At 37.0% G+C, this 25,652-nt stretch overlaps 1 long non-coding RNA gene across 1 annotated transcript; it reads right to left on the bottom strand.

Moving 5' to 3' along the window:
* Window positions 1–9,017: 9,017 nt before the first annotated feature.
* On the bottom strand, window positions 9,018–25,300 carry LOC110292273. The gene is made up of 3 exons (XR_002377698.2): window positions 25,181–25,300; window positions 20,793–20,794; window positions 9,018–9,028 (listed from the first exon to the last, which is right to left on the bottom strand). It is a non-coding gene; the product is annotated as an uncharacterized LOC110292273 (long non-coding RNA).
* Between the last annotated feature and the right edge of the window lie 352 nt (window positions 25,301–25,652).

Raw genomic sequence — 25,652 nt, 5'->3', positions numbered from 1 at the left:
CCTACTTGATGAAGATGGATGGCCTTTTTAATGTATTCCTGTATTAGGTTTGGAACTATTTTGTTGAGTATTTCTGTAATTTCCCTAGTATATATGAACATTTGGTCTGTAATTCTCTTTCTTTGTTAACTTTTTGTGTGGTTTGGGTATCAGTGTAACTGTCACATCATGAAATGAATTGGGAAATGTTCCTTTGTCTAGTTTGTGTGATAATTTGAGGAGTATTGGCATTCACTATTCTTTGAAAGTCTGGTACAATTCTAAAACCATTTGATCCTGGGAATTTTCTGGCTATGAAACTTTTAATGACTGCTTCTATTTCACTACAGATTATATATCTATTCAATTTGTTATCTAATCTTGATTTAACTTTGGTAAGTTGTACCTATGAAGAAAATTATCGATTTTATTTAGATATTCAGTTTGGTTTTGAAGTATAACCTTATGAATCTCTGGATTTTCTTGGTAACTGTTATTATGTTTGCTTTATTATTTCTGATTTTGTTAATTTTATATTATCTCTATCTTATCCAAAAACCTCTGGATAGAAGTTTTTCTGTCTTGTTGGTTTTCTCAAATAACCAACTCTTTGTTTAATTCAGTCTTTGTATTCTTTTCTATCTATTTTATTGATTTCAAACTTTGGTTTGATAATTTCTAGTCATTCTATATGTCTTACATCTGCTTATTTTTTATTTATGTACCCTGAGATAATGTCTATCCTTGATGTTAAGGGTTTTGTGTGTGTGTGTGTGTGAGAAAGAGAGAGGGGGGGGAGAGAGAGAGAGAGAGGGAGAGAGAGAGAGAGAGAGAGAGAGAGTTTCTTTTAGGCAGCAGGAGTACAGGCTCTATTTTGTATCAATTCTGTTAAACTATGACTTTATTTTGGGAAATTGAGGCCTTTAGATAATATTAAGAAATAACAATAACTAACCAGTACCCTGGAGCTCTTGTCTCTAGCTGCATATGTATGAAAAGATGGCCTAGTCGGCCATCACTGGAAAGAGAGGCCCATTGGACATGCAAACTTTATATGCCAAAGTACAGGGGAATGCCAGGGCTAAAAAGTGGGAGTGGGTAGGTAGGAGATTAGGGGGGGAGGGTATGGGGGACTTTTGGGATAGCATTGGAAATGTAAATGAGGAAAATACCTAATAAAAATATTTTTAAAAAGAAATAAGAATAATCAATGGATGTTATTTTCTATTATTTTGGTGGTGGTGGTGGTCTCTCTCTCTCTCTCTCTCTCTGTGTGTGTGTGTGTGAGTGTGTGTGTGTGTGTTTAGAATAGTGTGTGCATGAGTACATCCCTTCTTTTGTTAATGCTGATGGTTGATGTAATATTATTTATTCCCTGTGTTTTTATGAGTGTAATTAAACTCCTCAGTTTGGATTTTTTCATCTAGCATCTTCTCTATTTCATCTAGCATCTTCTCTTATTGCTGGATTTGGAGATAAACTTTGTTCAAATCCGACTTTATCATTGGATATCTTATTTTCTTAAATAGTAGACATTCTGAATGTGATGCCTAAGTCCAAATAAGGAAGGATTATAAATTCAAACTCTGCTGAAATTCTTTAAAGATATTATTGGACAATATAATAAAGAAAATTTAAGCTAAGACTGTATCCATCAATGATGTTTGCATAAGGAAAGAATGTAGCCTCATGCTATGAAATTGAATGTCACATTTTTACTATGAAATTTTAAATTTCAATACTTTGTGTAGCAACATGTAACCTCATACTAATCTTTAGAAATCTACTTACTTAAGTATCTAGTGAAATGTACAAATCAATGCAAAAACATCTGACCATTCCTTTTGACAAAATCAGTATATCATAATATCTCTTTTATATGATATACATCATTATAAATTTATATGAAAGAATAATTTAACTTAAATGTGTTCACTTTTTATTTATTTTAATTGGATATTTTCTTTACTTACATTTCAAATGTTGTCCCCTTTCCAGGTTTCCCCCCGAAAATCCCCTATCCCCTTGCCCCTTCCCCTGCTCACCAACCCATCCACTCCCACTTCCTGGCCCTGGCATTCCCCTACACTAGTGTACAGAGCCTTCACAAAACCAAGGACTTCTTCTTCTATTGATGACCGACTAGCAAATCCTCTGCTAAATATGCAACTGGAGCCATGAGTCCCAATATTTGTCCTCTTTTGTTGGTGACTTAGTCCCTCGGAGCTCTGGGGTTAATGGGTAGTTCATATTGTTGTTCCTCATGTGGAACTGCAAACCCCTTCAGCTCCTTGGGTCCTTTCTCTAGCTCCTATATTGGGGTCCCTGTGCTCAGTCCAATGGTTGACTGAGAGCTCTTACTTCTATATTTGTCAGGCACTGGCAGAGCCTCGAAAGAGACAGCTATATTAGGCTTCTGTCAGCAAGAACTTGTTGGCATCCACAATAGTGTCTGGGTTGGGTGATGTATATGGGAATGATTCCCAGGTAGGACAGTCTCTGAATGGCCTTTTCTTCAGTCTTTGCTCCACACTTTGTCTCTGTAACTCCTTCCATAGGAATTTGGCTTTCCCTTCTAAGAGGAACCAAAATATCCACACATTGCTCTTCTTTCTTGAGTTTCAGGTGATTTCCAAATTGTATCTTGGGTATTTCGAGATTCTGGGCTAATATCCATTTATTAGTGTGTACATACCATGTGCACTCTTTTGTTATAGGGTTACCTCACTCAGGATGATATCCTCCAGATCCATCCATTTGCCTAAGAATTTCATGAATTCATTGATTTTAATAGCTGAGTAGTACTCCATTGTGTAAATGTACCACATATTCTGTATCCATTCCTCTGATGAGGGACATCTGGATTCTTTCCAGCTTCTGGCTATTATACATAAGGCTGCTATGAACATAGGAGAGCATGTGTCCTTATAACATGTTAGTATGTCTTATGGGTATATGCCCACCAATGGTACTGCTGAGTCCTTAGGTAATACTACGTCCAATTTTCTGAGGAACAGCCAAACTGATTTCCAGAGTGGTTGTATCAGCTTGCAATCCCACCAGCAATGGAGGAGTGTTCCTCTTTCTCCATATCCAGCATCTGCTATCACCTGAGTTTTTGATCTTAGCCATTTGGACTGATATGAGGTAGAATCTCAGGGTTGTTTTGATTTGCATTTCCTTGATGACTAGGGATGTTGAACATTTTTCAGGTGCTTTTCAGCCATTTAGTATTCCTCCATTGAGAATTCTTTGTTTAGCTCTGTACCACATTATTTTTAATTGGGTATTTATTTCATTTACATTTCCAATGCTATCCCAAAAGTCCCCCACACAATACCCCACCCACCCCCACTTCTTGGCCCTGGCGTTCCCCTATACTGAGGCATATAAAGTTTGCACAACCAATGGGCCTCTCTTTCCACTGACGGCCAACTAGGCCATCTTCTGATTCATATGCATCTAGAGACACAAGCTCCAGGGGGGTACTGATTAGTTCATATTGTTGTTCCACCTATAGGATTGCAGATCCCTTTAGCTCCTTGGGTACTTTCTCTAGCTCCTCCATTGGGGGCCCTGTGATTTATCCAATAGCTGACTGTGAACATCCACTTCTGTGTTTGCTAGGCCCTGGCCTAGTCTCACAAGAGACAACTCTATACATTTTAATAGGGTTATTTGGTTCTCTGGAATCTCACTTCTTGAGTTCTTTGTATATATTGGATATTAGCCCTCTATCGGATGCAGAATTGGTAAAGATGTTTTCCCAATCTGTTGGTTGCCATTTTGTTCTATTGACAGTGTCCTTTGCCTTACAGAAGCTTTGCAATTTTATGAGGTCTCATTTGTCAGTTCTTGATCTTAGAGCATAAGCCATTGGTTTTCTGTTCAGGAAATTTTCCCCTGTGCCCATGTCCTCGAGGATCTTCCCTAATTTCTTGTCTATTAGTTTCAGTGTATCTGGTTTTATGTAGAGGTCCTTCATCCACTTGGACTTGAGCTTTGTAAAAGGAGATAAGAATGGATCAGTTTGCATTCTTCTTCATGCTTAATCACCAGTTGAACAAGCACCATTTGTTGGAAATGCTGCCGTTTTTCCACTGGATGGTTTTAGCTCCTTTGTGAGCTAAAACTTTGTGATCAAGTGACCATAGGTTTGTGGGTTCATTTCTGGCTCTTCAATTCTATTCCACTGATCTATGTGCCTGTCACTGTACCAATATCATGCAGTTTTTAAATCACAATTGCTCTGTAGTACAGCTTGAGGTCAGAAATGGTGATTCCACTACAAGTTTTTTAGTATTGAGTATAGTTTTCGCTAACCTATGGTTTTTTGTTATACCAGATGAATTTGCAAATTGATCTTTCTAACTCTGTGAAGAATTGATTTGGAATTTTGATGGGGATTGCACTGAATCTGTAGATTGCTTTCAGCAAGAAGGCCACTTTTACTATATTAATCCTGCCAATCTAAGGGCATAAAAGAACTTTCTATATTCTGAGATGTTCTTTGATTTACTTCTTCAGAGTCTTCAAGTTCTTGTCATACAGATCTTTCATTTGCTTAGTTAGAGTCACACCAAGGTATTTTATATTAGTTGTGACTATTTTGAGGGGTGTTGTTTCCCTAAATTCTTTCTCAGCTTGTTTATCTTTCTAGTTTATCTTGTTTATCTTTCTAGTAGAGGGAGGTCACTGATTTGTTTGAGTTAATTTTATATCCAGCTACTTGCTGAAGTTGTTTATCAGGTTTAGGAGTTCTCTGGTGGGATTTTTGTGGTCACTTAAGTATACTATTATATCATCTGCAAATAGTGATAGTTTGACTTCTTCCTTTCCAATTTGCATCTCTTTGATCTCCTTTTGATGTTTAATTGCTTGCTCTGACTAGGCCTTCAATTACTATAGTAAGTAGGTAGGAAAAAAGTGGGCAGTCTTGTCTAGTCCCTGATTTTAGTGGGATTGCATCAAGTTTCTCTCCATTTAGTTTGATGTTTGCTACTGGTTTGCTTTATATTGCTTTTACTATGTTTAGGTAATGGGCCTTGAATTCCTGATCTTTCCAATACTTTTATCATGAATGGGTGTTGGGTTTTGTCAACTGCTTTACTCTGCATCAAATAAAAGGATGACATGTTTTGCTTTTTTCCTTTGAGGTTGTTTATATAGTTGATTATGTTGATGAATATCCCTATATTGTACCATCTCTGAATCCCTGGGATGAAGCCTACTTGATCATGATGGATGATTGTTTTAATGTGTTCTTGGATTCGGTTTGTGAGTATTTTATTAGGTATTTTTGCATTGATATTCATAAGGGAAATTGGTCTGAAGTTCTCTTTCTTTGTTGGATCTTTGTGTGGTTTAGGTATCAGAGTAATTTTGGCATAGATGTTAAGAATTAAGAGTTCTTCTTGGTAGTTTTTTCCTTTGATGAGTATGAAGTGTGCTTCCTTATCTTTTTTGATAACTTTAGGTTGAAAGTTGATTCTATTCAATATTAGAATGGCTGGCTACTCCAGCTTATTTCCTGGGACCATTTGCTTGGAGAATTGTTTTCCAGCTTTTTAGTCTGAGGTAGTATCTGTCCTTTTCATTGAGGTGGGCTTCCTGTATGCAGCAAAATGTTGGGTCCTGTTACATATCCAATCTGTTAGTCTATGTCTTTTTATTGCGGAATTGAGTCCATTATTATTAAGACATATTAAGGAAAAATTATTGTTGCTTTCTGTTATTTTTGGTTTTAGAAGTGGAATTATGATTTTGTGGCTATCATCTTTTTGGTTTGTTAAAAGAAGACTGTTTTCTTGCTTTTTCTAGGGTGTAGTTTCCCTCATTGTGTTGGAGCTTTCCATTTATTATATTTTGAAGGGCTGGATTTGTGGAGAGATGTTGTGTAAATTTGGTTTTTTCATGAAATATTTTGGTTTCTCCATTTATGATAATTGAGCATTGTTCTCTCATTGTGCTCTCATTGGCATTTGTGCTCTCTTAATGTCTGTATTTCTTCTGCCCAGGATTTTCTGGCTTTCATCATCTCTGGTAAGAAGTCTGGTTTAATTCTAATAGGTCTGCCTTTATATGTTACTTGACCTTTTTCTCTTACTGATTTTAATATTCTTTCTTTATTTAATGCATTTGGTGTTTTGATTGTTATGTGGCAGGAAGTATTTCTTTTCTGGTCCAATCTATTTGGCACTCTTTAGGCTTCTTTTATGTTCATGGCCATCTCTTTCTTTATGTTAGGGAAGTTTTCTTCTATAACTTTGTTAAAGATATTTACTGGCCCTTTAAGTTTGTAATATTTGCTCTCTTCTACACATATTATCCTTTGGTTTGGTCTTCTCATTGTGTCTTGGATTTCCTGGATGTTTTGGGTTAGGAAATTTTTGCATTTTGCCTTTTCTTTGACTGTTGTGTCAATTTTTTCTATGGTATCTTCTGCTCCTGAGATTCTCTCTTTTATCTCTTGTATTCTGTTGGTGATGCTTGCATCTATGACTCCTGATCTCTTCTCTAAGTTTTTTATCTTCAGAGTTGTATAGATTCGTGATTTCTTTATTATTTCTACTTCCATTTTTAGATCTTGGATGGTTTTGTTCAATTCCTTCCCCTGTTTGGTTGTGTTTTCCTGTTATTTTTAAGGGATTTTTATGTTTTCTCTTCAAGGGCTTCTAGCTGTTTACCTATGCTCTCCTGTATTTCTTTAAGGGAATTATTTATGTCCTTCTTAAAATCCTCTATCAGCATCATGAGATGTGATTTTAAATCCACACCTTCCTTTTCCAGTGTGTTGGAGTATCCAGGGCTTGCTGTGGTGTGAGAACTGGGTTCTGATGATGCCAAGTAGCCTTGATTTCTGTCATTAAGATCCTTGAGTTTGGCTTTTACTATTGGTTGTCTCTGGTGTTAGATGGTCTTGCTGTCTCTGGCTGGATCTTGTTCCTCCTATGAATCTGTAAGCCTCTGTCAGCACTCCTGGGAGACCAACTCTTCTGGCAGAACTTTTGAACAGAGGGCTCTGGAACAACCCAAGCTCTGGGTGCAGATGATGATTTGAAGGATCCTGTCTCAGCTGCTCCACTGTTCCTGTGTTTCACATGCTCCTGGCCAGCACCACTCCAGAGAGTTATTGGAGCGAAAGTGGCTATCTCACCTCTGAGCCCAGGAGTGAAAGTACTCGTGAGAGAACAGCTCTCTCCTTGTGGGACTCATTCACAGCAGGCTTTTTATATTAAGGCAAAAGTTTAAAGGTATAAACTCAATATAGAGTCATTAGATTTGGACATGGTTTTGAAGTTTTCTCAAAACATTTTTGGAGGCTTATACTTTTTGTAATAAGAAATCTGTTAATTTATGATGAAATTTGCTTTTCACTTGGATACCCTTCCTAATGCTCTAATGTGTGCTCCATTATCATGGTATGAATCCTTGTGTCTCCCAAACATTAATAACCATCACTGTGATTCCATGAGGCAGACACATTGTGATAGGGTTTAGTCCTTTATGATCAGGATTATAGTCATTTATTAAAATGTCTGGGACCATAGTTTTGCTGTTCTACCTTGCAAAACTGCAAGAAGTTCCTAGTTATAAATCAGAAAATAGGTCTCATAGAAAATAAAGATATTTAATCTGGCATTTCGTGATTCTACTTAGGCTTATGAATTATGAGTAATAACTTAATGTTGTTTATAAGCACTAGGCATCTGGTATATTTTATACCAGTCTGAACAACGACACCAAATCATAAAGACTTAGAGAAGGGCTGACAAATCATTTATTAAAAAATGCTTCAATGTGTGCTATCTATAGAAACTGCTGACAGTGTGTAAATCTGGTTCCATGATTAACTAACAAGCTAAAAACTAATGAAAAGTCATTGTTTTATATTATGTGACTAAGGCCATAGCTTTCTGGAAAGACTACCTAGGTTGAGACAATAATCATAACTAATTATAAAATATGATGAAAAGATTTAAAGCTGACCAAACACAATGTTCTCAAGAACATCATCAGTATGAATAGACTACAATAGAATGGAGGAAAGTGTAGTCTGGAAGCCTAGTGTTTTCCAAAGAGAATGCACTGGCTATCTGTAGGTTATTTCCAGAGCCATAATAAGGAAACTGGAGAATAACAGTTCTCTTTCTCTATAGTCCCTCTATGATCTTGGATTTTCATCAGATCCATGACTCTCATACCAGATTAATGCAGGCAGCAACATCATTGTCCCCTAAGATAATTGATGCCCAGCACTGCAATACAAAACAAAACTCTTCTGCCTTACCAAGTACTCTAGTAATTAGAACACATTACTAAATTGTAGAAGCACTAATTTAAGAGTTAAATAAAAATTAGAAAGTGGTAGATAATGCATGGGTACCAATTTATTTGTCTTCCCAAAACATCTTTCTGTATATAACATTCTAATGAAAATGTCTGACTACTAATATTCACCATAGTCTGTCTAAATAAGTAGTACCTTATCAAGAACTTCAAACTGTGCTCACTTCTAATACATGGGGATGATTTCCTATAACTATCTAGCCCTTCCTCCTACTCAACTTCAGAAATTTGTTCAGTCATTAAACAGAACTAGAATCATAACTGTTCCAACTGCCATCACCTAATCATGATTGTTTGTATGCTTCATCTTATATTATGACTGCATTCACTTCTTCCTATAGTGAAGATTCTTCTGATTTGTCCACTTTACATAGAACCTATTTCTGTAAGCATGACTGACTGGTTGAAAACTTTAAGCCCCAGGTGGCAAAGTAATTGTCTATATGCTAAATCAAATTTGAGATTTATTAAATAACTTGTCGAAATTCTAAAATTAATTCACTTGCATGATCATCTTAAAATAAGACATTTACATCAACCAACCCTAGTTTCAAGAGGAAGAAACAAAAAGAATGTAAGAACTAAAGGATGAGAGGTGATATAAAATGCCATATTTTAGATATGACATGGTCATGAACTGATCAAAACTACAGTTACCCTCAGAAGAACAAGCCAACAAGATAATCAACATCAAGTAACACTACTTGTACTAAATGTATTTTTAAAAAGAGAAGGGTATGTATTGGCAAGAATGTCACAAGGAATGTTATGGAAGGTTGAGGAATGGATAGAATCAAGATACATTGTATATATGCATGAAACTGCTAAATGATAAATTAAAAGTATCCTGAAAATGAACAAGCAAATAAATTAATTTCTCTCCTCATCCTTCTACATTATGACTCTATAATCTGTACTGTGCTAAACAAGCTAGTAACATATTACCAATATAACATCCCTGACTTGAAGTTTTTTCCAGTTTCTATGGTACATTTTTGAGCTATCAAAATGTGTTTTCAAAGAGTAATAAAGGATCTACATAACTGTGTGAACAAGCTACAGCCTAACTCTACCAATTCTCATAGTAATCCAAACCCTATGCTCACTCCAGTCAATGCACAAATACAGAACTATCAAAATGAATACAGTAGAGTAGAACAAGTATGAGAAAGCAAGACAGCAAACCTCAGGTTAGCATAGTCAAGGTATACAATCCATCATTCTAATAAACATCTATTGAATTTCTGCTATATAGATGGTGATAATGAAATGAAGAAAAATGAAAGAAGACAGAAAATACATACAGTCTCTGACCACCATTCAAATATTATTGCAGAGAGTTTCATTAAGAACTTAAAGAAATATCAAGCAGTTTTTCTCAACACGGGGATAATTACTCCTTTGCAGGTGAAATGGCCCCTTCACACAAATCACATATCAGAAATACTGCATATCAGATATTTACAATTAATATCAGTAGAAAAATAACAGTTATAAAGTAACAATGAAATAATTTTATGGTTGGGAGTCACCACAACGTGAGGAACTGTACTAAAGGGTCACACTGCTCAGAAGGTTGAGATTCTCTGGTCTAAAAGAAAGGAGAAAGGGAATTAACCATGGGAAGAAAATCGTAACTATAAAAGTTCAGAGGATAGAAGGCTCTTAGTATGCTAAGGAAAGAAAGAAGCCAATGTGCTAAGTAAACATGGTGATCACAAAAGAGAATGGTGGAAAAAACTGATTATATTGAACTTTGTAGACAATTTACTGTGAGATGGGAGCCTTTGGCGAATTAAGGCAAGGAGAGATTGGCTTAGCCCTTTTCCTTTGCTGGCTGAAACAAGGGTGTTTGGGAGACACAGTTGATGTTTCAGTATGTGCTGAAGGCTCCAACCTCTGCTTTCTGATGTCTGCACAATCTCATGCCCTCTGTAAAGATTCATAATAAATATGCTGACTTTCCCTGATGAAGCTGGTGCATTTCAATCAGATCATGTGCTATAGCCCACCCAATCTCAGCTCTTCTGTACATGTGCCTGTTGCTTCTTCACTCCTAGTTGTCCAATCAGATCAATGCCAGAATCCTGCAGGTTTCAGCAACAAGGTGTCACAGTATGATACATATTTTAAGAGAAACATACTGGCTCGTTTACAGATAATGATTTGTACCTCTGTAAGTTTAACTGTGTAAAAACAGAGAGAGGGTAGGATGGTACTAAAGAAACAAAATGAGATGGTGGAGATAAAACAAGAGTAGTAATGGAGAATAGCCAGAGAAGTGGTTAGATTTTGAATAGAGCATAAATATAAAGACAATACATTTTACAATGAATTAAATATTGGCAGTAATAAAATGATTACATCTAATGACACCAAGGTCTTTGGTTAAGCAACAGAGTAATCAAAAAGAAAAAGAGAAGAAAAAAATGATTAAGTGAGATAGAGAACCTTGATTAAGAGTTAATTCAGGAAATCACTTTATAACAACTTACGTTTGAAATGACTTTTTAGTTTTTGCAGAAATTATAATCTAAATAGTCCATTTTAGAACTGGGGGCACAGGGGAGGACTCCAGGCTAGAAATGTACATTCAAGAGTAGCCATTTAATAGATGATAGGTAAAACCAAAGAATAGATGAGAGCACTATTTATAAAATGAAGGGGCAGAGAGCTAGTACCCATTATGTGCAGAAAGAATGGTATCCAAGGATTGTCTTAGGTGAACTTGCTAAAAGAGAAAAACGTGAAGAGACCTTGGCTTATGGCCTTCTATGACTATAATTTGATGTATTAGTCACATAACAAACATTGAACACTTAGAAAACATCAATCACCATTTTGTGTGATATAAAGTAAAACTTAAATAGTACAAGAAAATACCACCTCTACTATGAAGAATTCATTCTGTTAATACGATTTCTTTCTCTTTTTTTTTCTTTTTTTATTAGATATTTTCTTTATTTACATTTTAGATGATATCCCCTTTCCTGGTATTCCTTCCCCAAACCCCATATTTCCTCCCCCCTCCCCCTGCTCACCAACCTACCCACTCTTGCTTCCTGGTCCTGGCATTCCCCTACACTGGGTCATCAAGCCTTAACAGGACCAAGGGCCTCTCCTCCCATTGATGACCAACAAGGCCATCCTTCTAAACAAAAAGTGTCCCAACTAAGAAAGCATCGTTCGGTATTCTCCCCCCACCCCACACCCGTGTTTTCATTGAATGATACATACTCTAGCATCTCAGGACGTAAATGCTAATTATATAAATATTTCAGTAATGAGACAGAGGTTTTTAAATATGTAGTCCCATTTATGATCATCATTTCTTTTTCAGACTGTCTATAGACTGTATTTATAAAGTGGGGTAGCTCAGTAAAGGATATTTGTTTGATTTGTTTATTAAAAATTTTTATTAGATATTTTCTTCATTTACATTTCAAATGCTATGCCCTTTCCCAGTTTCCTCTCCTAAAGTCCCCTATACCCTCCCCTCTCCCTGCTCACCAACCCACCCACGCCTGCTTCCTGGCCCTATCAGAGGAACAACAATATTAACTAACCAGTACCCACAGAGCGCATGTCTCTAGCTGCATATGTAGCAGAGGATGGCCTAATTGGCCATCAATGGGAAGAGAGGCCATTGGTCTTAGGAAGATTATATGCCCCAGTACAGGGGAATGCTAGGGCCTGGAAGCTTCAGTAGTCTAATAGAAAATTGTGCAATGAGCAATAGCAAAAGAAAGCCCATGATATTTAAAAGTAATTCCATACTCACTTTAGATGCTGGCCTCTTCTGAAATAGATCTTGATTGTATCTTTCTCAATTCAGCTTGCATAAGACCTATTATCTCCTTCTTCCCATTGGCTGTATGTCTTAACCTTCATCAATTCAGTTTGCTGGCTTACTCTTATGGATCTGATTTGCTTCGATTTAAAAAGTAATTTGCACATTTTCCATCTTTCTGAACATCATTTGACCCTTAATTCATACACTTGCCATTCATTTCATCAGCAAATATATATGCTCTGGGTGTCATCTTCAATTTTTTACATTTATATCTCCAACTTAACAGGGAATTGGCATTGTTTAGGACATCAGCAGATATAATGTAATTTAAAAAATAATTTCCCAGCAAGTAGTATTTTTAATTGTCCTTTTATATTCATGTTCAAATTAAATTCCTGCACCAATCTATAGACAGACTCCAAGTAATAGAATAAGACACAGTTTTTTAGGGTAGGAGACATTCTAAGACCATCCTTGTCTAAGCCAGATGGGGTTATTAGCTCAATGAGCATTAGCAATGCAAGCTGTGAAGTATCTGTCAATCATCTAGTCTATCCTCTCAACAAAGGCTTGGTAGCATCTTCCTCAAATAGATGGATTAGTTCAGTATTTCCCAAAGTTTGTTCCTTAGATCTGATTCCAAAAAAAAAAAAAAAAAAAAAAAAAATAAATAAATAAATAAATAAATAAACATAATGAAAATTTAAATAAAAAAAAAAAAAAAAAAAAAAAAAGCACCACTCTTGAGAAAGATCAAACAAAAAGATTCCATAGTCAAATGATTTGGAACCCCTGTAGAGTAGATGTCCACAGATTACTTATCACATTCACTACTATACTGAAGCCCATCCATCCAGCAGTCAGAAGATATGTAAAGGATCATGATCCAACTCTGCTGAATTTCTTTGACCTAGAAGGTTTCCTGTTAGAAACTATCTAAAGTACCTTAGGGCCAAATTCAGGCATGAAAGGCGTATCTTCCACTGCCCCAAGCCTACAAAGTAGCACTGCCCTTATCTTGCTTCCACCTATGAAGTACACAGTGTAGTCAGCTTAAAATAGTTGCAGGGGGAAAAAGAATTAACTGTAGACTTGTTTTCCTGTTCATCAACAAATCAATGTACACATTTCTATTATCCTCCTTTCTAATTCTTTTGAGAAATTTTCTTGCCTCTCTGGTTTGTTATATTTTTAGCCAAATTTTTAACACCTTCTCTAGGACTTTAGAAGTGGTGCCATACAGTACTAGAGTATTTAAGGGAATAATTTCCATAACTCTGTGGGTACATTTTGCTTCTTTTTTATTTTACCTTTGCATTTGATATGGTATTTCTCAAGGTATGTTGTTATATCAGTCAATGGTCTTGAAACTCTATGAAAAAAGATGTAGTTGTATAAAGTGCTGATTTTCTAGAAATGTATACTCTTCCAAAATCAATCCTGAGAGTTCTTGAACTGAGCCTTCAAATCTACACTCTAATATCCATTTCATTGTCAAAAATGAGCGCGTAGAAGGTGAGCTGGTGCATATTTAGAGCCTTCACCCCTATGGACTAGTGTTCATGGTATTTGAATGCTCTAGATGCTGCCAAAGCAGAAACCTAACATCAAGCCAACTACAAAGTTTTTGGTTCACAATGATGACCTGCTGCAAGATGTGTTACTGAAGTGGTAACATAAACCTTGTGGGACCAACCAAGAGATTAAATTTAAGACCCACTCACTCTATGAGATGGAAGTCATTCCCACACTGCTTGTGTGGTTAACAATCAGAGAGCAGATAGATCAGAGACCTAGGAAAAACTAAATATTACCTCTAAAGAAACACAATGGTAAAACAACTAACAACAATCTGCTATACTCATAGATCAGTGTTTTTACTTAGCCATTCACCAGAGAAAGTTTCTTCAATAGTCCACAGGAGCAAATACAGAGACCCATAACCAAGCAATGTTCAGAGAATGAGAGACCTTGTACCACTAAGTCCTAAATGAACTATCTTCATCAAGCCCTTCGCCTTGGAAGGGGAACCATATAGGAAAAGAGGTAGAAAAATTGTAGCAACAGAGAGGATGGAGAACACTAAGGAACAAGACATTCTAAATTAAAAAGTAAAATGCACAGAGGAATTCACAGAGACTGAGGCAGCATGGACAAGGACTGTATGGGTCTGCAATGGAAATTGTCCCAGTGCTGAGTGGACACACAGTCGCCAATTTCTAACCCAGATCTATGTTCAATAGATAATCACTTGCAAATGAAAAGTCAGTTTTCTCCCATGGAGTCTCACTGGAAATACAAACCATCCTTAAGGCCAGGACCCATGTCTAGCCATAGATAATCAACACTAATGGAATCACTATCTCATAAGATTTTGATGGAACTTTATTTGTTTGTTTGTTTGTTTGTTTGTTTGTTTGTTTGTTTGTTTTACAGCTCCTTTGTGTGTAAATTATGGCTTCCATTTTTCTCTTTGTAGTGATTTAGTATGAACATGTTTTTCTGTGTCTACATGCACATGTGTTTAATTACTCATTTTCTATACTGGTCATAGCATTCCACCTCCTCTTCTTCTCCCTCACCCATTACCCCCTTAGAGAAGGGGAATTACCCCTTGGGTACTACCAAGATACATCAAGTTGCAACAGGACTAAGTACATCTTCTCCCACTAAGGACTGACCAAGTAGTCCAATTGTGGAAAAGGATCCAATGGCAGACAATTATGTCAGAGACAATCTACACTCCAGTTGTTAGGCGACTTACATGAAAACCAACCTGCACATTTGAGACATATATGTTGGGGTCTTAGTCCAGACCTTGCTTGCTCTTTGGTTGGTGGTTCAGTCTGTTATCCCCTATAGACCCAAGTTAGTTAACTCTATATTAACTCTATAGGTCTTCTCGTGGTGTCCTTTACGCACCTAATCCTATCCCATATTCTTCCACAAGACACCCCTAGATCTACCTGATGTTTGGCTATGGGTCTCTGAATCTGTTTCCATCAACTGCTGGATGAAGCCTCTCAGTAGACAGTTACGGTAGGCTCCTGCATGCATAGCAGAGTATAATAGTGTTAGGGGTTGGCTCTTTCCCATGGAATGGGTATCAAGTAGGACCAGTTATTGGTTGGCCATTTCCTCTATCTCTGCTCTATTTATATCCATGCACATCTTGGAAGCAGGGCAAATACTGAGTTGAAGGTTTTCTCAGTGGGTTGATGCCCCCCTTCCTCCACTGGAAGTTTGTTTATATGGTGGATTACATTGATCGATTTTCATATATTAAATGACACTGGCATACCTGGGGTAAAACTTACTTGATCATGGTTGATGGTGGTATTTTCCCTTTTATTGGATATTTTCTTTATTTACATTTCTTTATTTACATGTAATCCTCTCTCCAGATCTGCCCTCTGAAAAACCCCTATTCCATCCTCCCCTCCCACTTCCTCTATGAGGTTGATCCTCCACCCATCTACCCATTCCCACCTTCCAGCACTGATATTCCCATACAATGGGGCATCGAATCCCCTCAGGCCCAAGGGCCATTCCTCCCACTGATGTTCACATATGCAACCAGAGCCATGGATCCCTCTATGTATACCATTTGGTTGGTGGTCCATTCCCCAGGAGCTCTGGGGATCTGGTCAGTTGATACTGTTGCTCCTTCCATGGGGCTGCAAACCCCCTCAGCTCCTTCAGTCCCTTCTCCAACTCCTCCTTCTGGGATCCCACACTCAGGATAATGGTTCGCTGCAACCATCTACCTCTGTATTTGTCAGACTCTGGCAGAGTCTTTCAGGAGACAGCCATACCAGGCTCTAGTCATCAAGCACTTCCTAGCATCTGCACAATGTCCAGGTTTGGCGACTGTGTATGGGATGGATTTTATAGCAGTCATAGTCATAATAGCCAGAAGCTGGAAACAACCCAGATGTCCCTCAACATAGGAATAGATACAGCAAATGTGGTATACTTTCACAATGGAATACTACTCAGCAATTAGAAACAATCAATAATGTTTTTGGTATATTCTTAGATCCAGTTTGTGAGTACTTTATTGAGTATTTTTGCATCAATATTCATAAGTGACATTGGTCTAAAATTATCTTTCCTTGTTGAATCTTTGTGTGGTTCAGTTATCAAGGTGCTTGTGGTTTCATAAAATGAGTTATCAACGTTCCAATTATCTTGTGTGTGTAAACCTATGTGTCTCTGCGTCTCTGTGTACATGTATATATTATGCTTTTTCTTTGGCTCTTTTTCTTTTGTTTGTTTTTTCACAGTCCAGTTTGATTGGTTTTGTTTTGTCTTACTTTATTATTATTTTTTCTAGTTGCCTGTTTGTTTTCTAACACGATACAGAAAAGGTGTGGAACACCAATGGGAAGGAAGTTGGGGAAAATTTGAAAGGGGGAAAGTAGAAAAATCATAATTAGAATACACTGTATAAAATTACTTTTAATAAAATAAGGAAAAACCAGATTATAAAATCCTCAAATTTGATGCTGATTTCAAGGTCTTTACAGTACTCACCAGAATAATAAATATTTTTCTACCCAGCTGTGGAATTCTCAGCTATTTCTCATACTATATCTTACACTTGTTTTTGAAATATCAGCACTCAATTATGTAATTAAAAGCAAATATAAATAAACATAAGTTTGTGTGTGTTTTATGCATTGTCATGTGTTCTACTGGAACCATGTTAAGAAGGTTGCTGCAGAAGAGGACACTGGTTAATGATCATTAATGACACTGATTGTTTATAATGGCCTTTAAAGGCTGCTAGTGTTTTCTGGTGTTTTTTTTCTTTTTTAAAAATTTTATTTAATCTTTTTTTTTGTTTACACTCCAAATTTAATCCCCTTCTGATCCACCCTGTGACTGTTCCCCATCCCATCCCTCCTCTCCACTCCCTGTCTCCACTAGGATGTTCCCAACCTGCCCCATTCCCACCCCACCAGACCCCTAAACTCCCTGGTCCCTCCAGTCTTCATCTTCCCTGACTGAACCCAGACCCGTAGGCCACTGCTGTATATGGGTTGGGAGCCTTATATAGCTGGTGTATGCTGTCTGGCTGGTGGCCCAGTGTCTGAGAGATCCCAGGGACCAGGTTAGTTGAGACTGCTTGTCTTCCTACAGGGTCAACATCATGTCCTGATATTCCTGTTCATATTTATGATTTGATCATTCTTCACAGTGCTAAGTGCTACTTGTGTTCTTGTATAGATCATAAATTCAACACTGTATACAAATGAAAGGGAAAAAAAGAAAAATCTTGATACCTACAAATTACTTGTATTTACCAGTTTCTTCTTGACCTAGGTGAGCCATCATTTCTAATGGAAAACATAAACACTTACGCTAGAGGCTGCACTCTTCAAAAGTCTTTTGTGGTCAGTGACTTTGATGAAGGCAAAAAAGTTTGGAATATGTTATCAGGAAGAATTAAGATGATTTAATTATTAAATTATAAAATTAAATGTTAATTTTAGTTCTTAGTGATTAACATATAAAATATGGATTTTTCACTAATGTGGACTTATTTTAACATTATTAACAGACTCAATTATAGAGTCCATTGAAGGGTCCCAAGACACGAACAACGCCATTTAGGTTGTATCAGGCTGTTGTGCACCATAGTCACTACTCCAGCCACAAAAGGGTCTAGATTTATATTCCCTACCTAAAGGAAGTAGCAAAGAATACACTGAGAAAATTAGAAAATACCTTGAAATAAGCTGGTGAACTTTTCATTTAGTGATTCCCAACTTTCAAAGGATAAGAAAATGAAAGCAAATGGGATGGTTTCCAGGTCTGATTAAATTTACAATGATGTATTACCAACAAACAGTGAACAGCAAAGGGAGAGATCATTTGGTTTTAATGTGTAATATCAAATATCCTTTGGGGATAAAAAATTGAGTTTAGAAAACTATTCCTGTTACTCGTCCTGCATCAAAATGACCTTAGAACTTAGTGTCACAAAGCAGGTGTTTATATTATATTTACCAATGTGACATATAGGTCAAGAATCCCGACAGAATGTACTGTTTCGTCTTGATGTTCATGAAGCAACTCAGTCACAAGCACCTAAGCCCTTGAGGATTGGGAGGCATTTTAGGAGAAAGGTTCTCTTAGGTAGGATGGCTTTGTCAGAAGCAGATGAACAGCTTTCCACAGGATTTCCACATCACAGCCCTGCTTGTCCTAAACAATCCTAAAGACTCATGAGCTTCTGTGATCTGGTGTGGGAATCCAGAATTGTGGCTTCTGCTATATTCTCTTGATTTTGGTTATAATAGTTCCCCCTAGATCCAAGGAGTATTGGGCTTGCTAGGTACCTTGCCATGATGGGGAAGTTAGAAGAAATGTATTTAACTTACCATAGAAATACTGTATAAGGAGTTCCCAGCATTTTTCTCATCAGGAGGACATCTAGATTATATTGCTCAAACCCTCCTGAGAATGAAGTACACTGTTAGGTAAATGAGAATGTGAAGTCAAGGATAAAATTGGTGAGTGATCAAGAGTTAGAATTTGGTAGAAAATTAGATGCGAGCAATAAATTGAGAAGTTTTTTTTTTCTTTTCTTTTTTTTTCTTTTCTGTTTTTATTGGATATTTTATGTATTTGATTTCAAATGTTAGTCCCTTTCACAGTTTTCCCTCCTGAATCCCCCTCTCTTATTCCCCTCCCTCTGCTCCTATGAGAATGTTCCCCTTCACACACACACTCCCACCTTACTGCCCTGGAATTGCCCTATACTGGGGCATCAAGCCTTCATAGGACCAAGAGCTTCTCCTCCTATTGATGCCAGTCAATGCCATCCTCTGCTACATATGAGGCTGGAGGCATTGGTCCCTCCATGGGTACTCTTTGGTTAGTGGTTTAGTCTGTGGGAGCTCTGGGGGGGTTCTGGATGGTTGATAGTGTTGTTCTTCCTATGGGGCTACAAACCCCTTCAGTTCCTTTAGTTCTTTCTCTAACTCCTCAATTGAAGACCCATTGCTAAGTCCAATGTTTGGTTGCAAGCATCTGCCTCTGTATTTATCAGGCTCTGGTAGATCCTTTCAGGTGACAGCTATAAGAGACTCCTGTCAGCAAACACTTCTTGGCATCCCCAGTAGTGTCTGGGTTTCATGTCTGTATATGGGATGGATCCCCAGATGGGACAGTCTCTGCATGGCCTTTTCTTTAGTCTCTACTCCATACTTTGTCCCTGTATTTCCTTTCAGGCGGGAGTTCTTCTGGGTTAAGAATTTGGAGATGGGTGTGTAGCCTCATCCCCTATCCCAGGTCCCTGCCTAACCCCTGGATATGTTCTCTTCAGGTTCTCCCTCCCCTTTGTTGAGCATTTCAGCTAATCTCATCCCTGTTGGTTCATGGAAGCCTCTTGCTGGTGGCTACCCCCAATTCCTAATCCCTCATTGCTACGCACTTCTGTTCAAATTCCTGACTCTGTATATCATCCCTGTTTCCTGTCATACCTGATCCTGCTACCATTTCCTGCCTCACTCTCTTCCTCCCAATTTCCTCCCACTCTCTACCTCCTGTGAGTATTTTGTTCCCACTTCTTTTTTTTTAAATTGGGTATTTATTTCATTTACATTTCCAATGCTATCCCAAAAGTCCCCCACCCTTGTTTCCACTTCGAAGAAGGACTGAAGCATCCACATTTTGGTCTTCCTTTTTCTTGAGCTTCATATGATCTGTGAATTTTATCTTGGGTATTCTGAGCTTTAGGACTAATATCCACTTATCAGTGAGTGCATATCATGTGTGTTCTTTTGTGACTGGGTTACCTCACTCGGGGTGATATTATCCAGTTCCATCCATTTGCCTAATAATTTCAAATTAAAAATAATATATGAGACTTAGTGAAAAAACTAAGAGATCTTAAAATCTACATGATTTCTTACACAAGTTCCCTCTACTTTTGAGATCAGATTATTAATGTCACCTTAATCTGTTAATAAAACCATACACTATATATTAGAAAATCATATTGTTTATAATGAACCAAGATGTCAGTAGGTATATGAAAGAGTTCAAGGACAGCCAGGGCTATACAGAGAAACCCTGTCTCAAAAAGACCAAAAAAAAAAAAAAAAAGGAATTTTTTTCAAGTGAATTAATACCTTCCAACCTATACCTTCCAACCTTGTTCTATATTTGTATCTACAGAGTATATCTACAGAGTATAATTCTCCAAAAACAAGTACTTGGCATATTCTTTGTGTACATATTGTGGTGTTGGGACTAATACAACATGTGATTTCATTATTTTGTATTTCTATAATAAAACACCGGGAAAAGGTTCATTTAGATCATTGCTTTAGAAATGCAAGAACGTGGTTGCATATGATCAGGGCTCCATGATTGAACCGTAAGATGATTGATGGAATGGTGATGGAAGAAAATGAGAAAAAAATAAAATAAATCAAGTGTCAGTACTATAAGCCAATGAGTAGGATATAATCAGCTCTGCTTTGGGGATTATAAAAACAATTAATTAATTAATTAATTAATGCTTTTCAAGCATAGTAGCCATAATAATAATTAAATGAATAGTTATTTAATTTTTAAATTAAATTAATTAATCCTTTCCAAAGTAGTAACCATCAATGACCTAATTATCTTCCACTAACTCCTTTAAAGGTTTCACTGCTTCCCAACATCCCTGATGGCCAAGTTTCTAACTCATGAATATTTGATGTGCATTCAATGCACATCTTAGACTCAACATAGGCATAGTGCATATTATGAGTCCCTTTCTTTAGACAATTCACTGTACAGAAATATTCATATGTTCATGAGTTAAACTTTTTAAAGCAATCCCTAGCACAGTAGAAGGTCAAAATCTACATCTGTTAATAAAATCTGTGTCCTGAAAGATTGGAGGCAGCATTACAGACATAGTCTTAAGCACAGTACTAATGAGCCATGAAACAGGTGGTACAGAGCAATTTGAGAGCAGGGAAGGATCCCTGTGGATGAGAGTAATCTACAAGGCCCTCACAGATGCACTTTTAGGCTTTCCTTTTAAATATCATTTACTGGTGTCCAACTATTGGAGTGAACTTGTAAGAAGTATGTTTTCCATCATTTATAATAATTAAGGATGATGCCACAACATATGAAAGTACAGGAAATGTTAAGGACTTTGACATATCAAAATCAAATTATATTTATCTCCACATACCATCAGTAACATTTTGCTTCAGAATGTTGTTCTCCTTGCCAGTTTCCATCTCTTCTCTCCATTCTCCCTGCATTATCTCTTTCCTGATCCCTCCTTTTTTCCAACCTCAGCTATTAATTCTACACTGTGTTAGGAATAAATATCTTGCAAAGTCCAAGAAAAGGAAGAGATCATCTTGTCCAGCTCACGGCACAAAACCATTATTTCATTACCAAGGTTTTCAGTGCTAGCCAATTCCATGTTATCATACAGTCTCCATGGATTCCCTCCTCTCCATCTCAAGGCTTCTTACAACATCTCAGGGTTCCTTGACATAGATATCCTATTACAAGCTTTCCTTGGCTCAAGTAAGATAATAATATCAAACTATAAAGGATGGAGTCAACTTCCTGCTCTGAAACTGTATAACAGTGTTATTTATTCTGTTTCTGGTGAATTTATTCTACCATGCGCCTAAAAGAATGATTAAAAATTTATTATTATGTCACTGTACCTAAGGAATAACTATACTTTTCCTTTCAATTATGTTCCAATGTATTATTAAAGTAGAGGTTAAAAACACACACACTGAATAAATACTAAGTACAAAGACTTAAGAGTATATATATATATGTAAATGATCTGACAGTAAGAAAGTAAATATCTTTATATTTAGGAATACCTAGCAGGTGTACATTTAACAGCTACTACTAATCTATTCATTTCATGCTTTTAATTTTAAATTTGTCCTTCACTATAATTTATTCAATTAGCATGAATTCATTTGACAGGAATAGAGTATATACACCATCAATAGTTTCGTTCAGTTTCTAGATCTTTTAAGGTCACTTACTAACCAGTAAATTAACTTTTTCTCGTATCTTAAAAATTACTAAAATCATAATTTTTCTTTTTGGACAAGAAGTGGATGTCAGTTGTTTATTCATTTGTTTATCATTAATGAGACATGTTTGTGGGTCATATTTCAGGACCAGAGACTTCCATTCTCATCAAGTTGCTTGACTATTTACAATTTATATCACCAACTGAGAAACTTCAACCACATCTTACATTTTAGTAGTTAAGCTGCCTTTTTCACTTTGTCTTGTGAATATAACATTTATTTGTAATTCTTGGCTGATCATGTTAACAAATAATATCATTTTAGGTATAAACATAGTAACATTGCATTTAAATATGAATTCCCAGTGCACAGTCTATTTTACAGGAAGGTAAAAATCACTCTCAACAGAGATATAACACAATTAAGTATTTTGCCCAAAACATTTAGATACTAATATAATTTATAAAACTTTCCCCCAAGGAAATTTTTATATCTCCTTTCATCCCCCACCCTGACTGACTACTACCCACAGATGACGAAATCCTTCACATTTTAACTACATCCACCAAAATAAGGTGCATAGACCCGTAGACACGCAGATTATCATTGCTAAAATAATTTTGAGGTTTAAAACTTGGTTGCACATTGGAATTATCTGGGGGAGCTTTAAAAAATATGGCTGGCTGGGTCAAACCCCAGAGAGTCTAATTTAATTGGCCTAAGCACCAGGAGTTTTAAAAGCTCCCCAGATGATTCTAATATGCAGCCAAAATTAGGAACCACTCTTCTAAATCACTTGTTTTACACATGAAACAATTAACCCTATCAGTGACGCTCACAAACTCCATGTCAGAACAGTAAACTTCAAATCTTCAGAATCCCAGTTCTCTTTTTAACCAAGCCAGAGGTCTTGAACTATCTTTTTTCCCAAAAATTTCTTAGAGATATTCCAGGAGAGTAGAGGTGATGGGGTACAAAAAGCAGGGGCTATACTACAAGAGGAACTTCAGAGAGAAAAACAGCAGAACAAAGGTGCTATGAAGGGGAAATGGAAAATTAAGGGGCATAATTGTGTGTGTGTGTGTGTGTGTGTGTGTGTGTGTGTGTGTGTGTGTGTGTGTGTATTTGTGGGTGTTTGTGAGAGTCGGCAGGGATCCAGAGGAGGAAAAGGGGAAGAAGAAGGTTAAATAAAACTAAGGATATCTGAAAAAGCCATCAGGAATCGTAGGATATTTTTTTAAATATTTGTGTAAGCACATATGTGCGCATGCATACACACACCCACACATTATAAAGTTATGCCATTTGAGATAACAGTACTTCCATCCACAAAGCCATATAGTAATGGAATCTATGTGACACACAATCTATCACCACCCACACCCCACAAAAAGATAAAGGCTGATGCATGCTCGTTACCTTCCAGAAATTGAGAGTAAGACCCTATTACTGGTGATACCACAGTTTGGACAAAGGACTTAGAGGTTTCAAACTGGAACTGACCTGAAAAGCTCCTCCTTGAGGACTAATTCTTACTGTCTTGAAAGGAGCTATGCAAACTGCCATGGGAGAAAAATCAATCATAGTCCTACCCATATAAAAGTCCTAGACACCCCAACTATAACTAGAACAGAAGATACTCTGAATGGTGTGATAGTGGTATTTATACCCTGAATGTAACCAACAACCATCTAATTGGGCTTAAGGTGTGCTCAAAAGGAAGGATTCAAGCTTGAAAACAATAAAACTAGGCTACAACTTGTGGCCAGTGAGACCAATGACCCTAGAGGAAAAGCTACTACTGCCACTTTCCTAAGCCAGTATAATTTCTACTTTCCTTCTATTTGTGCATAGGCCCACAGATAGATGTGGTCCTAACCTCTCATGAAGGAAGCTTCTTTTTGCAGCAGATGATAACCTTCACAGAAAGACACAGCTGGTCCAAATGCGAAGAACTCCTGACCATGTGGTACCCAACACCAATTGACACATCACAAGAAGGCGCAGGGCACATTGAAAAAGATGAATGGAAAGATTCTCAGAGCCAGAGGACCAAGGCATCTGCTGCCAGATGTATATGTATCTTATATGTATAACAGAGATGCCTCACCCAGGAAATCTCAATAATATAGTTACCTAAGATCTAAAAAGGGCAGTAACTGTTGACAGGTTTATGTGCATGAGGGAACTCTCACAAGGCTTCAACCCTGAATGAAGAACTACAGGCAATTAATGACTTCAAGGACAGGGAGAAGTTAGTTTGCTCCAGGGAGAAGCCACAGATAGTTGATCTAAATCCATCAAACACAAACCTAAACACAACCATGTGAGTAGTATTAAATCATGGGCTATATTTATAAAATTATAAATGACCTAAAGAATATGTCATAAGAAACAAAAGAAAAGGCTGGCCCACCTTATTCCTCATCATAGCAACTCTGACTTAACAAACCAAGAAACAACCACATTTACAAACAAATACAAGGAAAGAAATCTGGGTTACCAATAAACGACATTTTAATGAAATCTGATGGTTTTGACAGCAATAGATCCCCTTCTGAAAAACTAAAGAGCAACCAAAAGGTATGGCAGATAGAGAGAGGGCACTTCATTGAGAGTGTTACTAGTCTTCCTCAGGACCTGAGTTCAGTTCCCGCTCCCCATGGCTTGTGGTTCACAACCACCTTTAACTCCAGCTTTAGCTGCAGTGGAAGGCTCTGCGGCTGTCCTCTGATCTCCATGTGCTCACATACACATGACATGCACTCACACCAACACACATACACATAAATAGAGATAACTATTTTTTTTATGGACAAACTATGACAGTAGAAAGGAAACCCCAAGTTTAGTAATGAAGGTTGTTTACTACAAAATGTAAATTTGAGCTATCAATCAGGTTAAAATACTAAAAAACCCTCTGCCTTTCTAATAACATGCCAATGTTTATGTCATCATTCTTACAGCAGATATTGTCTTTCCACAGAGTGAAATAGGCTGAGAATGTACCTAGGGGCTTGGCTCTGACTTGCATGTGGCTTACTCTGGATATATCTAAGCCCTTCTGCACATCTAAACTTAGATGGAGTTGGTCAAATGAGGGAACATCTGGGTTATGCTTTTTTTTTTAAGTAGCATTTAGGAACTGTCAGCATGCTGTAGTTGAAGTCTGGAGTTGTAACTCTGCGTGGACTGTGGGCAGTCAACAGTAAGTACTTAATAGTTGCACTATTGCAAAATGGGTGTTTTATCCAGGTACTCGAACACTATTTTTTTGCACTGCTGGCATTGTAGCAGAAACACTTTCTTTTATTGTTACTTGCTCTTTAAACTTTGTTAGCCACTTAAAGAAAATCTGCTTATGACACAATTTGCTTCCAATCCATTCCAAATTGTATATTTGTTTTCCACTAAAAAATAACAATTTAAAAAAATGATTTATCAGAGAGTTAACAAAAAAGAGAAATTGAATGAGTTAGGATAGAAAGCTAGAGATGACT

The sequence above is a fragment of the Mus caroli genome, chromosome 4, assembly GCF_900094665.2.
Source record: "Mus caroli chromosome 4, CAROLI_EIJ_v1.1, whole genome shotgun sequence".
Lineage (NCBI taxonomy): Eukaryota > Metazoa > Chordata > Mammalia > Rodentia > Muridae > Mus > Mus caroli.
This window is presented reverse-complemented; position numbering and strand designations above follow the sequence as displayed.